Genomic DNA, 13,916 nt, shown 5'->3' on the forward strand with positions numbered 1-13,916 from the left:
GGAAGATAGTTAGATAATAAGAGGGAGGAGCAAACATCGTTACTTTAAGCCCACCGGTGGGTTAGGAGAGCAAGACAGAGGAGGAAAGAGAAAAGCAAAGAACAGTGTGGAGCAAGTGTTGATGGTGAATTGGAGACACTGAAGACAAACTGTTCTTGGATGCCTCTGCCAACATTACTTACAAAGATATCCTTCACATTTCTGTGCCTAAGTGGAACCTGGGAGTACGGGCAACACCGCTGGTTTGTCTTGGTGCTATACCTCAGCCTTGCCCTTGGTCCTCAGAATAGCATAGAGTTATTTTTCAGGAGACATCCCTTCCACTAGAGATTCTCTTAAATGTTTCCTTAGGGAAACAAAAAGCAAAAGAAGAAGCAATTATCAGAAGACAGAATTTTCCATTAATTATTCTCAGGAGAGTTGGATAAGGAAAATGAGTGGGAAATGTTCTCAGCTGGTCCCATCCGACCGTCTCTTATGGGCCCTTCGTGAACCAATTAAGAGTTGTGGGCCAGGCGCAGTGGCTCACGCCTGTAATCCCAGCACTTTGGGAGAATGAGGTGGGCAGATCATAAGGTCAGCAGATCAAGACCATCCTGGATAACACGGTGAAACCCTATCTCTACTAAAAATATAAAAAAATTAGCTAGATGTGGTGGCACACCCCTGTAGTCCCAGCTACTTGGGAGGCTGAGGCAGGAGAATCACTTGAACCCAAGAAGTGGAGGTTGCAGTGAGCCAAGATCACACCACTGCACTCCAGCCTGGGCAACAGAGTGAGACTCCATCTCAAAAAAATAATAATAATAAAAGAGTTGTGAAGCATATTGAGTAGATACATAGTAATGAAATTGCGAGATCAAATGGTAGATCTACTTTTAGTTCTTTAAGGAATCTCCACACTGTATTTTGTAGTGGTTGTACTAGTTTACGTTCCCACCAACAGTGTAAAACTGTTCCCTTTTCACTACATTTGTGCCAACAACTATTTTTTTTTTATTATGGCTATTCTTGCAGGTGCAAGGTGGTATTGCATTGTGGTTTTGATTTGCATTTCCCTAATAATTAGTGATGTTGAGCATTTTTTCATATGCTTGTTGGCTGCTTGTATATCTTCTTTTGAGAATTGTCTATTCATGTCCTTAGCCCACTTTTTTATGAGATTGTTTGTTTTTTTCTTGCTGATTTGTTTGAGTTCTTCATGTATTCTGGATATTAGTCCTATGTCAGATGTATAGATTGTGAAGATTTTCTCTCATTCTGTGGGTTGTCTGTTTACTCTGTTGATGTATTCCTTTTGCTGTGCAGAGGCTTTTTTGTTTAATTAAGTCCCATCTATTTATTTTTGGGTTTTTTGCATTTGCTTTTGAGTTCTTGGTCATGAAGTCTTTGCCTCAGCCAACGTCTAGAAGGGTTTTTCCAATGTTATCTTCTAGAATTTTTATGGTTTCAGGTCTTAGATCTAAGTCTTTAATCCATCTTGTGTTGATTTTTGTGTAAGATGAGATATGAGGATACACTTTTATTCTTCTACATCTGTCTTGCCAGCTATCCCAGCACCATTTGTTGAATAGGGTGTCCTTTTGCCACTTTATGGTTTTGTTTGCTTTGTCAAAGATTAATTGGCTGTTAGTATTTGGGTTTATTTCTGGATTCTCTATTCTGTTCCATTGGTCTATGTGCCTATTTTTGTACCAGTACCATGCTGTTTTGGTGACTATGGCCTTATAGTATAGTTTGAAGTGGGTAATGTGATGCCTCCAGATTTTTTCTATGTGCTTAGTCTTGCTTTGGCCGTGCAGGCTCTTTTTTGATTCCTTATGAATTTTAGGATTGTTTTTTCTAGTTCTGTGAAGACTGATGGTGGTATTTTGATTGGAATTGCATTGAGTTTGTAGATTGCTTTTGGCCATATGGTCATTTTTACAATATTGAATCTACCCATCCATGAGTATGGGGTGTGTTTCCATTTGTTTGGGTTGCCTATGATTTCTTCTAGCAATGCTTTGTACTTTTCCTTATAAAGGTCTTTCACCTCCTTCGTTAGGTATATTCCTACGTTTTTTTGTTTGTTTGTTTTTGCAGCTATTGTAAAAGTGATTGAGTTCTTGATCTGATTCTCAGCTTGGCCACTGTTGGTGTATGGTAGAGTTTCTGATTTGTGTACATTAATTTTGTATCCTGAAACTTTGCTGAATTCATTTACCAGTTCTAGGATCTTTTTGGATGAAGCTTTAGGGTTTTCTAGGTATACAATTATATCATCAGCAAACAGTGACAGTTTGACTTCCTCTTTACTGATTTGGATGCCCTTTATTTCTTTCTCTTGTCTGATTGCTCTGGGCTAGGACTTCCAGTACTACATTAAATAGAAGTAGTAAGAGTGGGTGTCCTTGTCTTGTTACATTTCTCAAGGGGAATGCTTTCAACTTTTTCCTGTTCAGTGTAATGTTGGCTGTGGGTTTGCAACAGATGGCTTTTATTACCTTAAGATATATCCCTTCTATGCCAATTTTGTGAGGATTTTAATCATAAAGCGATGCTGGATTTTGTCAAATGCCTTTTCTGCATTTATTTAGATGATCATGTGATTTTTGTCTTTAATAATGTTTATGTGGTGTATCATGTTTAATGACTTGTATATGTTAAACCATCCCTGAATCCCTGGTATGAAACCCACTGGTCATGGTGAATTATCTTTTCTATATGCTACTGAATTTGGTTAGCTAGTATTTCATAGAGGATTTTTGCATCTATGTTGTATTACTTCATTCTCATGCTGCTGTGAAGAAATACTCAAGATTTTTATTTTTAATTTATAAAGGAAAGGAGTTTAATTGACTCACAGTCCTGGATGGCTGGGGAAGCCTCAGGAAACTTGCAATCATGGCAGAAGGGGAAGCAAACATGTCCTCCTTCAAATGGTGGCAGAAGAGAAAAGTGCCAAGCAAAGTGATAAAAGCCCCTTCTAAAAACATCAGATCTTATGAGAACTCACTATCACGAAAAGAGCATGAGGGTAACCATCCCCATGATTCAATTACCTCCCACTGGGTCCCTCCCATGACACGTGGGGATTACAGGAACTACAATTCAATATGAGATTTGCATGGGGACACAGCAAAACCATATCATATGTACATCAAGGATATTTGTCTGTAGTTTTGTTTTTTATTATGTCTTTTTCTGGTTTTGATATTAGGGTGATACTGGCTTTAAAGAATAATTTAGGGAGAATACCCTTTCTCTATCTTGTGGAATAGTGTCAATAGGATTGGTACCAATTTTTCTTTGACTATCTGATAGAATTCAGCTGTGAATCCATGTGGTCCTGGACTTTTTTGTTGACATTTTTTTTATTACCATTTCAACCTCACTGCTTGTTATTGGTCTGTTCAGAGTTTCTATTTATTTCTGGTTTAACCTAGGAGGGTTGTATATTTTCAGGAATTTATCCATCTCCTCTAGGTTTTCTAGTTTATGTGCAGAAAGTTGTTAATAGTAGCCTTGAATGGTCTTTTGTATTTCTGTGATATCAGTTGTAATACCTCCCATTTCATTTCTAATTGAGCTTATTTGGATATTCTCTTTTTTTCTTGGTTAATCTCACCAATTGGTCTATCAATTTTATTTATCTTTTCAAAGAACCAGCATTTCATTTCATTTATCTTTTGTATTTTTTTGTTTGTTTCTATTTCATTTAGTTCTGCTCTGATCTTTGTTATTTCTTTTTTTTCTGCTGGGTTTGGGTTTGCTTTGTTCTTATTTCTTTAGTTCCTTGAGTTGTGACCTTATGTTGTCTATTTGTGCTCTTTTGGACTTCCTGATGTAGGCATTTAGTGCTATCAATTTTCCTTGTAGCACTGCTTTTGCTGTATCCCAGAGGTTTTGATTTGGTGTGTCAGTATTATCATTCAGTTCAAATAATTTTTTAATTTCCATCTTGATTTCATTGTTGAACAATGATTATTCAGAAGTAGGTTATTTAATTTATATGTATTTGCATGCTTTTGAGGGTTCCTTTTGGAGCTGATTTCGAATTTTATTCCACTGTGGTGTGAACAAGTACTTGATATAATTTCTGTTTTCTTAAGTTTATTGAGACTTATTTTGTGGCCTATTATGTAATCCATCTTGGAGGATGTATTCTGTGGTTGTTGGGTAAAATGTTCTGTAAGTATCTGTTAAGTTCATTTGTTCTAGGCTATAGTTTAAGTTCATTGTTTCTTTGTTGACTTTCTGTCTTGATGACCTGTCTAGTGTTGTCAGTGAAGTACTAAATTTCCCCACTGTTATTGTGTTGCTCTCTATCTCATTTATTGGGTCTAGTAGTAATTGTTTTATAAATTTGGGAGCACAAGTGTTAGGTGCATATATATATTTAGAATTGTGATATATTCCTGTTGGATTAGTCCTTTTATCATTATATAATGTCCCTCTTTGTCTTTTCTAACTGTTGTTGCTTTAGGGTTTGTTTTGCCTGATATAAAAATAGCAACTCCTGCTCACTATTCCTGTCCATTTGCATGGAATATCTTTTTCCACCATTTTTCCTCAAGATTATGTGAGTTCTTATGTGTTAGGTAGGTCTCCTGAAGACCTCGGAAACTTGGTTGGTGAATTCTTATCCATTCTGTATCCTTCAAGTGGGGCATTTAGGCCATTTACATACAATGTTACCATTGAGATGTAAGGTATTATTCCATTTATCATGCTATTTGTTGCATGAATACCTTTCTTTTTTCATTGTGTGATTGTTATATAGGTCCTGTTAGATTTATGTTTTAAGGGGGTTCTATTTTGGTGTATTTTTTTGGTAATCCTTATTTATTTTTATTTTTCTCAATTATACTTTAAGTTCTAGGGTACATGTGCACAACCTGCAGGTTTGTTACGTATGTATACATGTGCCATGTTGGTTGCTGCACCCATTAATTCATCATTCATGTTAGGTATATCTCCTAATGCTATCCCACCATACCCCAGGACAGGCCCCGGTGTGTGATGTTCCCCACCCTGTGTCCAAGTGTTCTCATTGTTCAATTCCCACCTATGAGTGAGAACATGTGGTGTGTTTGGTTTTCTGTCCTTGTGATAAATTGCTCAGAATGATGGTTTCCAGCTTCATCCTTGTCTCTACAAAGGACATGAACTCATCATTTTTCATGGCTGCATAGTATTCCGTGGTGTATATGTGCCACATTTTCTTAATCCAGTCTATCATTGATGGACATTTGGGTTAGTTCCAAGTCTTCGCTATTGTGAATAGTGCCACAATAAACATACGTGTGCATGTGTCTTTATAGCAGCATGATTTACAATCCTTTGGGTATATACCCAGTAATGGGATGGCTGGGTCAAATGGTATTTTCAGTTCTAGATCCCTGAGGAATCGCCACACTGACTTCCACAGGGGCTGAACTAGTTTACAGTCCCACCAACAGTGTAAAAGTGTTCCTATTTCTCCACATCCTCTCCAGCACCTGTTGTCTCCTGACTTTTTAATGATCACTATTCTAATAGGTGTGAGATGGTATCTCATGGTGATTTTGATTTGCACTTCTCTGATGGCCAGTGATGATGAGCATTTTTTCATGTGTCTATTGGCTGCATAAATGTTTTCTTTTGAGAAGTGTCTGTTCATATCCTTCACCCACTTTTTGATGGGGTTGTTTGATTTTTTCTTGTAAATTTGTTTAAGTTCTTTGTAGATTGTGGATATTAGCCCTTTGTCAGATGGGTAGATTGTAAAAATTGTCTCCCATTCTGTAGGTTGCCTGTTCAATCTGATGGTACTTTCTTTTGCTGTGCAAAAGCTCTGTCGTTTAATTAGATCCCATTTCTCAATTTTGGCTTCTGTTGTCATTGCTTTCGGTGTTTTAGTCATGAAGTCCTTGCCCATGCCTGTGTCCTGAATGGTATTGCCTAGGTTTTCTTCTAGGGTTTTGATGGTTTTAGGTCTAACATTTTTTTTATTTTATTATTATTATACTTTTAGTTTTAGGGTACATGTGCACAAAGTGCAGGTTTTTTACATATGTATGCATGTGCCATGTTGGTGTACTTCACCCATCAACTCATCATTTAGCATTAGGTATATCTCCTAATGCTATCCCTCCCCTCTCCCCCCACCCCACAACAGTCCCCAGAGTGTGATGTTCCCCTTCCTGTGTCCATGTGTTCTCATTGTTCAATTCCCACATATGAGTGAGAACATGCGGTGTTTGGTTTTTTGTCCTTGCAATAGTTTACTGAGAATGATGATTTCCCATTTCATCCATGTCCTTACAAAGGACATGAACTCATCATTTTTTATGGCTGCATAGTATTCCATGGTGTATATGTGCCACATTTTCTTAATCCAGTCTATCATTGTTGGACATTTGGGTTGGTTCCAAGTCTTTGCTTTTGTGAATAGTGCCACAATAAACATACGTGTGCATGTGTCTTTATAGCAGCATGATTTATAATCCTTTGGGTATATACCCAGTAATGAGATGGCTGGGTCAAATGGTATTTCTAGTTGTAGATCCCTGAGGAATCGCCACACTGACTTCCACAGGGGCTGAACTAGTTTACAGTCCCACCAACAGTGTAAAAGTGTTCCTATTTCTCCACATCCTCTCCAGCACCTGTTGTTTCCTGACTTTTTAATGATTGCCATTCTAACTGGTGTGAGATGATATCTCATTGTGGTTTTGATTTGCATTTCTCTGATGGCCAGTGATGGTGAGCATTTTTTCATGTGTTTTTTGGCTGTATAAATGTCTTCTATTGATAAGTGTCTGTTCATGTCCTTCACCCACTTCTTGATGAGATTGTTTATTTTTTTCTTGTAAATTTGAGTTCATTGTAGATTCTGGATATTAGCCCTTTGTCAGATGAGTAGGTTGTGAAAATTTTCTCCCATTTTGTAGGTTGCCTGTTCACTCTGATGGTAGTTTCTTTTGCTGTGCAGAAGCTCTTTAGTTTAATTAGATCCCATTTGTCAATTTTGTCTTTTGTTGCCATTGCTTTTGGTGTTTTAGACATGAAGTCCTTGCCCATGCCTATGTCCTGAATGGTATTGCCTAGTTTTCTTCTAGGGTTTTTATGGTTTTAGATCTAATGTTTAAGTCTTTAATCCATCTTGAATTAATTTTTGTATAAGGTAGAAGGAAGGGATCCAGTTTCAGCTTTCTATATATGGCTAGCCAGTTTTCCCAGCACCATTTATTAAATAGGGAATCCTTTCCCCATTGCTTGTTTTTGTCAGCTTTGTCAAAGATCAGATAGTTGTAGATACATGGCATTATTTCTGAGGGCTCTGTTCTGTTCCATTGGTCTCTATCTCTGTTTTGGTACCAGTACCATGTTGTTTTGGTTACTGTAGCCTCGTAGTAGAGTTTGAAGTCAGGTAGCATGATGCCTCTGGCTTTGTTCTTTGGGCTTAGAATTGACTTGGTGATGCAGGCTCTTTTTTGGTTCCATATGAACTTTAAAGTAGTTTTTTCCAATTCTGTGAAAAAAGTCATTGGTAGCTTGATGGGGATGGCATTGAATCTATTAATTACCTTGGGCAGTATGGCCATTTTCACGATATTGATTCTTCCAACCCATGAGCATGGAATGTTCTTCCATTTGTTTGTGTCCTCTTTTATTTTGTTGAGCAGTAGTTTGCAGTTCTCCTTGAAGAGGTCCTTCACATCCCTTGTAAGTTGGATTCCTAGGTATTTAATTCTCTTTGAAGCAATTGTGAATGGGAGTTCACTCATGACTTGGCTCTCTGTTTGTCTGTTATTGGTGTATAAGAATGCTTTTGATTTTTGTACATTGGTTTTGTATCCTGAGACTTTGCTGAAGTTGCTTATCAGCTTAAGGAGATTTTGGGCTGAGATGATGAGGTTTTCTAGATATACAATCATGTCATCTGCAAACAGGGACAATTTGACTTCCTCTTTTCCTAATTGAATGCCCTTTATTTCCTTCTCCTGCCTAATTGCCCTGGCCAGAACTTCCAACACTATGTTGAATAGGAGTGGTGAGAGAGGGCATCCCTGTCTTGTGCCAGTTTTCAAAAGGAATGCTTCCAGTTTTTGTCCATTCAGTATGATATTGGCTGTGGGTTTGTCATAGATAGCTCTTATTATTTTGAGATACATCCCATCAACACCTAATTTATTGAGAATTTTTAGCATGAAGCGTTGTTGAATTTTGTCAAAGGCCTGTTCTGCATCTATTGAGATAATCATGTGGTTTTTGTCTTTGTTTCTGTTTATATGCTGGATTACATTTATTGAATTTCATATGTTGAACCAGCCTTGCATCCCAGGGATGATGCCCACTTGATCATAGTGGATAAGCTTTTTGATGTGCTGCTGGATTCAGTTAGCCAGTATTTTATTGAGGATTTTGCATCAATGTTCATCAAGGATATTGGTCTAAAATTCTCTTTTTGATGTGTCTCTGCCAGGCTTTGGTATCAGGATGATGTTGGCCTCATAAAATGAGTTAGGGAGGATTCCCTCTTTTTCTATTGATTGGAATCGTTTCAGAAGGAATGGTACCAGCTCCTCCTTGTACCTCTGGTAGAGTTTGGCTGTGAATCCATCTGGTCCAGGACTTTTATTGGTTGATAAGCTATTAATTATTGCCTCAATTTTAGAGCCTGTTATTGGTCTATTCAGAAATTCAACTTCTTCCTGGTTTAGTCTTGGGAGGGTGTATGTGTCCTGGAATTTATCCATTTCTTCTAGATTTTCTAGTTTATTTGCGTAGGGGTGTTTATAGTATTCTCTGATGGTAGTTTGTATTTCTGTGGGATCGGTGGTGATATCCCCTTTGTAATTTTTTATTGTGTCTATTTCATTCTTTGCTCTTTTCTTCTTTATTACTCTTGCTAGCAGTGTATCAATTTTCTTGATCTTTTCAAAAAACCAGCTCCTGGATTCATTGATTTTTTGAAGGGTTTTTTGTGTCTCTATTTCCTTCAGTTCTACTCTGATCTTAGTTATTTCTTGCCTTCTGCTAGCTTTTGAATGTGTTTGCTCTTGCTTCTCTAGTTCCTTTAATTGTGATGTTAGGGTATCAATTTTAGATCTTTCCTGCTTTCTCTTGTGGGCATTTAGTGCTATAAATTTCCCTCTACACACTGCTTTAAATGTGTCACAGAGATTCTGGTATGTTGTGTCTTTGTTCTCGTTGGTTTCAAAGAACATCTATTCCTGCCTTCATTTCGTTATTTACCCAGTAGTCATTCAGGAGCAGGTTGTTCAGTTTCCACGTAGTTGAGCAGTTTTGAGTGAGTTTCTTAATCCTGAGTTCTAGTTTGATTGCATTGTGGTCTGAGAGAAAGTTTGTTATAATTTCTGTTCTTTTACATTTGCTGAGGAGTGCTTTACTTCCAATCATGTGGTCAATTTTGGAATAGGTGTGGTGTGGTGCTGAAAAGAATGTATATTCTGTTGATTTGGGGTGGAGAGTTCTGTAGATGTCTATTAGGTCTGCTTGGTGCAGAGCTGAGTTCAATTCCTGGATATCCTTGTTAACTTTCTGTCTCATTGATCTGTCTAATGTTGACAGTGGGGTGCTAAAGTCTCCCATTATTATTGTGTGGGAGTCTAAGTCTCTTTGTAGGTCTCTAAGGACTTGGTTTATGAATCTGGGTGCTCTTGTATTGGGTGCATATATATTTAGGATAGTTAGCTCTTCTTGTTGAATTGATCCCTTTACCATTATGTAATGACCTTGTCTCTTTTGAGCTTTGTTGGTTTAAAGTCTGTTTTATCTGAGACTAGGATTGCAACCCCTGCCTTTTTTTTGTTTTCCATTTGCTTGGTAGATCTTCTTCCATCCCTTTATTTTGAGCCTATGTGTGTCTCTGCACGTGAGATGGGTTTCCTGAATACAGCACACTGATGGGTCTTGACTCTTTATCCAATTTGCCAGTCTGTGTCTTTTAATTGGGGCATTTAGCCCATTTACATTTAAAGTTAATATTGTTATGTGTGAATTTGATCCTGTCATTATGATGTTAGCTGGTTATTTTTTTCATTTGTTGATGCAGTTTCTTCCTAGCCTTGAATGGTCTTTACAATTTGGCATGTTTTTGCAGTGGCTGGTACCGGTTGCTCCTTTCCATGTTTAGTGCTTCCTTCAGGAGTTCTTTTAGGGCAGTCCTGGTGGTGACAAAATCTCTCAGCACTTCCTTGTCTATAAAGTATTCTATTTCTCCTTCACTTATGAAGTTTAGTTTGGCTGGATATGAAATTCTGGGTTGAAAATTCTTTTCTTTAAAAATGTTATATATTGGCCCCTACTCTCTTCTGGCTTGTAGAGTTTCTGCCAAGAGATCAGCTGTTAGTCTGATGGGCTTCCCTTTGTGGGTAACCCGATCTTTCTCTCTGGCTGCCCTTAACATTTTTTCCTTCATTTCAACTTTGGTGAATCTGACAATTATGTGTCTTGGACTTGCTCTTCTCGAGGAGTATCTTTATGACATTCTCTGTATTTCCTGAATTTGAATGTTGGCCTGCCTTGCTAGATTGGGGAAGTTCTCCTGGATAATATCTTGCAGAGTGTTTTCCAACTTGGTTCCATTCTCCCTGTCACTTTCAGGTACACCAAACAGATGTAGATTTGGTCTTTTCACATAGTCCCATATTTCTTGGTGGCTTTGTTCGTTTCTTTTTATTCTTTTTTCTCTAAACTTCTCTTCTCACTTCATTTCATTCATATCATCTTCCATCACTGATACCCTTTCTTCCAGTTGATCGCATCGGCTACTGAGGCTTGTGCATTCATCATGTAGTTCTCGTGCTGTGGTTTTCAGCTCCATCAGGTCCTTTAAGGACTTCTCTGCATTTGTTATTCTAGTTAGCCATTCATCTAATTTTTTTTCAAGGTTTTTAACTTCTTTGCCATTGGTTTGAACTTCCTCCTTTAGCTTGGAGTAGTTTGATCTTCTGAAGCCTTCTTCTCTCAACTCGTCAAAGTCATTCTCCATCCAGTTTTGTTCCGTTGCTGGTGAGGAGCTGCATTCCTTTGGAGGAGGAGAGGCACTCTGATTTTTAGAGTTTCCAGTTTTTCTGCTCGTTTTTTCCCCTTCTTTGTGGTTTTATCTACCTTTGGTCTTTGATGATGGTGACATGCAGGTGGGGTTTTGGTGTGGATGTCCTGTTTGTTAGTTTTCCTTCTAAGAGTCAGGACCCTCAGCTGCAGGTCTGTTGGAGTTTGCTGGAGGTCCACTCCAGACGCTGTTTGCCTGGGTATCAGCAGCAGTGGCTGAAGAACAGCGCATATTGGTGAACCGCAAATGCTGCTGCCTGATTGTTCCTCTGAAAGTTTTGTCTCAGAGGAGTACCCGGCCGTGTGAGGTGTCAGTCTGCCCCTACTGGTGGGTGCCTCCCGGTTAGGCTACTCGAGGGTCAGGGACCCAATTGAGGAGGCAGTCTGCCTGTTCTCAGATCTCAAGCTTCATGCTGGGAGAACCACTACTCTCTTCAAAGCTGTCGGAGAGGTACATTTAAGTCTGCAGAGGTTACTGCTGTCTTTTTGTTTGCCTGTGCCCTGCCCCCAGAGGTGGAGCCTACAGAGGCAGGCAGGCCTCCTTGAGCTGTGGTGGGCTCCACCCATTTCGAGCTTCCTAGCTGCTTTGTTTACCTAATCAAACAACTAACTCGGCAATGGCAGGTGCCCCTCCCCCAGCCTCACTGCCGCCTTGCAGTTTGATCTCAGACTGCTGTGCTAGCAACAAGTGAGGCTCCATGGACCCTCCGAGCCAGGTGCAGGATATAATCTCCTGATGTGCTGTTTGTGAAGCCCATTGGAAGAGTGCAGTATTAGGGTGGGAGTGACCCGATTTTCCAGGTGCCATCTGTCAGCCGTTTCTTTGACTAGGAAAGGGAATTCCCTGACCTCTTGGACTCCCCGGGTGAGGCGATGCCTCACCCTCCTTGGGCTCATGCATGGTGTCCTGCACCCACTGTCCTGCACCCACGGTCCGGCACTCCCCAGTGAGATGAACCCAGTACCTCAGTTGGAAATGCAGAAATCACCCATCTTCTGAGTCGCTCACACTGGGAGCTGTAGACTGGAGCTGTTCCTATTTGGCCATCTTGGCTCCACCCTCTGTTTTCTCTGTTCTTGTCTGACTGTCTTATTTCAGAAAGCCAGTCTTCAAGCTCTGAGATTCTTCCTTCTGCTTTGCCTATTCTGCTATTAATATTTGTGATTGCATTATGAAATTCTTGTAATGTGTTCTTAGCTCTATCGGGTCAATTATATGCTTTTCTATACTGGCTAGTTTGTCTGTTAGCTCCTGCATCATTTTATTGTGATTCTTATCTTCCTTGGTTTGGGATTCAACATACCCCTGCATCTCAATGACCTTTGTTCCTATCCATACTTTTAATTCTAGTTCACTCATTTCAGCTATCTCAACCCTGTTCATAACCCTTGCTGGAGAGGTGGTGTAGTCATTTGGAGAAGAGAAGGCACTCTGACTTTTTGATTGTCAGAGGTCTTCTGCTGGTCCTTTCTCATCTTTGTGGGCTGATGTTCCTTCGATCTTTGATGTTGCTGACTTTTCAATTGATTTTTTATCCTATTTGGTGACCTTGAGGTTTTCATGGAAGTATAAGGTGAAGTCAACCAACTGGCTTCATTTTTGGAAGATTTTAGGGAGCCAACACTCAGCTACCAATTCCTGGATTGCATACTCTAACTCTGGGGCACTTGTATTGGGCCCTGACTTTGTTCTCTGGCTTCTTGAAGTTAAGAATCCCCTATGCTGAGGGGACTGAGGTGCTTCCAGACTGTTGGTCACTACACTCTGATGGGTGGTGTCAGCCAAAGCACTTCATAGTGCATTGGCAGAGGGATCTGTCCTCATTCTCACATGTGAGCAGCAAGAGCAGCAACACTACAATGGGGTACACACTCATTGGCTGTGGCAGGGTACTAGCAGGTGCCAGGTTACTTGTCTCCATATGGGTGTTACTCACAGTGACAGAGGCGGAATGGCTCTGGGAGCATTGGGGCACCTGACGGTGACTGTGCACATGGTCATGCTGCTGGTGGTGTTAGAACAGGGGCAAGTCATTGGTGGGCACAGGTCTGTGTACTTTCACTGAGTGCTGCAGGCAGCAGTGGTCACTCGGCATTGGAGTGTCCACTGTCCTCTGTGCCTACTTTCACTCTCATTGAAGTCTTGGTGCAAGGGTAGGGTCCTGGTGGGGCAGGGATGGCTGGCTCTGTGTCTCCCAAGGCTCCTACTGCAATGGTGGTCAGATAGGGGGAAAGGGGAGGTGTGCACTCCCACCACAACAGTGGCAGGACAAAGTGCACACACATAGGTGTGCTGGTGAGGCAAGGAAGGCAAAACCCACTAGGCACACCTGCACTGAAAAAGCGATGTTGGGGGTTGCTATGAACACAGGGGAAGCTGCAGTTTGGGGAGGGAGCAGGCAGGCTGATGTATGGCAGTAGGGGCTGTCTCTCTTGAGTTCTCTGCTGGTTGAGCATGATCTGCCAGCACAGGAGCTGTAATGTGAACCCCTAGGGCACCCAAGGCTTTCCTGAAAGCCAGCCTGGAGTTCTGCAAGAGGCCAGCAAACCAAGGTGCTCAGGTCAAACCAGACCCATCTGATAGGCACAACCACACTGCAGAGTTCAGGTCCAACAGTTCCACTAGGGCTAAATTCTCTTATGGAAGCAAGCCCAGCCAAGGGAGATGAGCGTCTCTCACCCTGCTCCACTACAGATGCTTCCACATTATATCCTCTGGGCTCGCTTCAGCTGGCGTCCTGCCCCTATCACTTCTCTAAACATCTCTCACAGCCAACACAAGCATCTGTAGTTGTCAAGGGGTCTCCTCCTGTTGGGATTCCCAAGGCCCATGGTGTGAGTGTGTTGCTCCTGGCCACTTCAACTCACCC

This window comes from Gorilla gorilla, chromosome 9, assembly GCF_029281585.2.
Source record: "Gorilla gorilla gorilla isolate KB3781 chromosome 9, NHGRI_mGorGor1-v2.1_pri, whole genome shotgun sequence".
In the NCBI taxonomy this organism is placed as follows: Eukaryota; Metazoa; Chordata; class Mammalia; order Primates; family Hominidae; genus Gorilla; species Gorilla gorilla.